This window comes from Kryptolebias marmoratus, linkage group LG20, assembly GCF_001649575.2.
Source record: "Kryptolebias marmoratus isolate JLee-2015 linkage group LG20, ASM164957v2, whole genome shotgun sequence".
In the NCBI taxonomy this organism is placed as follows: domain Eukaryota; kingdom Metazoa; phylum Chordata; class Actinopteri; order Cyprinodontiformes; family Rivulidae; genus Kryptolebias; species Kryptolebias marmoratus.
The window spans coordinates 892133-894928 of record NC_051449.1 but is presented as its reverse complement, the minus strand read 5'-3'; positions in this window follow the sequence as shown (position 1 = coordinate 894928).

Here is a 2796-nt window from a genome sequence, read left to right as displayed (position 1 = left end):
GTTTGGTAGTTTTCAGTCATGAACTCTGAAAGTTATAAACCCGGTTTTCTGTCTGTCAGGCTGATTCTTCCTCTGTTAGTGAGACGACGATGATGATGATGATGGATTAAATTCGGTGAAATTGACCTGTTTGTTTTCTGTATAAACTGCTGGTGGGGGGCAGGTAGACTCTGGTAAGCTCCACCCATTCTTTGGCTGTCCAATCATTTCTCCTCACCTGTTTTAGGTTTGTTTTAATTACTCGTCTCAGTTTCCATCTGGATTCTGATGTTGATGGATTAGTTTGTGTTCAGTCATTCTTGTTTGTTTTTCTCCGGCTGGACGTCGCCTGAGCAGCAGCTGAGGTCTGTGTGACGGTGTGTTCATGCAGAGGTTCTGGTTCTGTCTGCGTTCAGCCTCACAGAAGATGGAGCCATCTTAGGTTGGAAGTGTCTGTTGTATTTGATGCTGTTTTAGTTTTGTCCTACAGCCTCTAAGGCAGGACGGAAAAAAACAACCTGAACTGTCCTGGGCTTTGAAACTGATTTTGATTTTCACCCTTCCACCTTTTTTGGGGGGGGATAAATTTGGCGTTTCCTCCCAGCGGGATGTTCCCACCTCAGCTGACTCCCGTGGAGGAGGTGCAGCAGCTTTACTTTAACCTCCTCCCTCCTCCTCCCCCCGCGGGGGTGGGAGCTCCTCACTTTCTCTGTAAAGGCTGACCTCAGCCACCCTGCAGAGGAAGCTCTCTGCAGCTGCTTGAATCCAGGATCTCCTTCTTTTCTGTGATCTGAACATCATGACCAGAGGTTGGAGTTGTCTTCACCACAAAACAGACGTGTTGTTGTTTTTAAAAACTCTGGTAGCACCACAATGTCTCTGTTTGATCAGTAAGAATGCAAGTGTGCTACAAAGGAGCTGCCTTTCTGCAGAAATACTGTTTGAAAAGATGTTTTTAAATCAGCATTTAGTTTTGCAGCCTTCTTCAGATTTTGTACACTTCTGAGTGGCTCTGAGGTGTTCTGCTGAGGGGTCGTTGGGTCGTAGGAAGGTGTCCACTTCCTGGTTTGTTTTGTGGCTTCAGGGTGGACTCAGCGCTGCGGTTTCATGTGGATTTAGGCTCAGGGTTGAAAGAAAGAGATCACTGTTATAACTGATCTCACTCTGAGCTTCATTTTTACACTTTATTGAAGTAAGAAGAATGAAACCTGAATTATTATTTAAATGCATTAAGTGAATGAGCGCCACGCCATCTAACAGAAGGAAAAACCCAAAAGTAAATTCAGGGTCGGTCTTAGTCATCACCCCTCCTGCTCTCAGCATGAGCCCGGTCTCCCTGCGAGCCCTGGGGACCTGCTATTGATCCGTGCCTCATAGGTAGTGATTGGACATGAGTGGATAATTTCCTTTGCTGCATTAGAGTCCATTACTGGGCCCGCTCCCCGGAAAGAGATAGACATCCTCAAAAAAAAAAAACATCTTCTTGGAAAAGCATTCTTCTCCAGCAAATGATTCACCAACTGAGGCTCCTCGAACTTTATTATCAGGTCCATTTGGAGGAAAATAAGATGCTGGGCAGCAGCTGATGTGTTCTGATAATAAGAAGAGTGGCTTCTTCTAACAGTGATGTTAGGAGGTAAGAGTCATTAATGCAGCTGCAACGAAAACACACTGTAGGTTTGAGCTGGATTTTTACATTTTATTTTCTCATTTTAAAAAGATCTGTTCATCCAGCAGCACCTGTCTTTGTTTCATCTTTTTTAGTTTCAAATTTCCTGTTTCTTTACTCTCAGAAAGACCCGGCAGGAGGATGCTGTGAATCACGACTCATTCACACCAGAAGATGCTCGGATCTCAGTGGTTTTCTTCGGCGCAGAGTGCATTCAGAAGAAGCAGCTGTTAACGGCGGAGGAGGGGAGCTGTCGATTGAGAGAATTTAATGTGTGGACAGATGCAGGCACTTACAGCCACAAACAAAGTGTCAGACTGGCAGATAACACATTAAATTATAATGGGTCTTGGATGATCTAAATGAGCACTGGCCCATTTGTGTTTTCATTGATATTTGATGCTGCTGATAAGATGATAAAATCTATCAATGTGTAGTTTAGAAAACTAGTTGTATTTTCACCTGAAACTGTTAAAAACCAGCTCTGCATAAACCCACCTGTAGCTTCAAGATACATGTTTGCTGTATATCTAATCAGTAATGATTTCTTACATCAGAAGCTCAACAGGAACAAATTTTTAAAAAAAAACTGAAACTGACATTTTAACAGCACCTGCATTCTTATAAGAGCTTTTTAAAGTTAGCAAATTTCAGAGGATGAAGCAACAATATAGCACCAATTTTTAGTTAGATTTAATGACCTTTTATTGGACACATAAAGACTTGACTCTAATTTAGTTTATTAAAGAAAACAGCTCAGTTAAATTTACTTTATTTCCTAATCAGGTTGTTTGTGATCATTAAATGTGAATACTGCTGAAGATGAATACTTTTAGAAAAGATGAGGATCAGTTTATTTCTGCCTCTCTTGTCTATGAACTCACAGAAAACGCCTGACGTTATTTACCTGAACTTCAGGTAAATAACGGGGGTCCTGAACCTTTAAGGGGCCTTAAAGACACCGAATCAGTTAAATCTCACCTTTAAAGAGCTTCAACTTACTGTAAACTGAAGCAGATTTATTGCATTTGTTTTGGTCTGCATCGTCACAATTAAATTTTCTCAATGGAGCTACTTGGTTCAGTTTCAGAGTTTGTACTGAAAGCTGCAGCTGTCAGCAGGTGACTCCTTTAAGGGGGGAGGGAGGG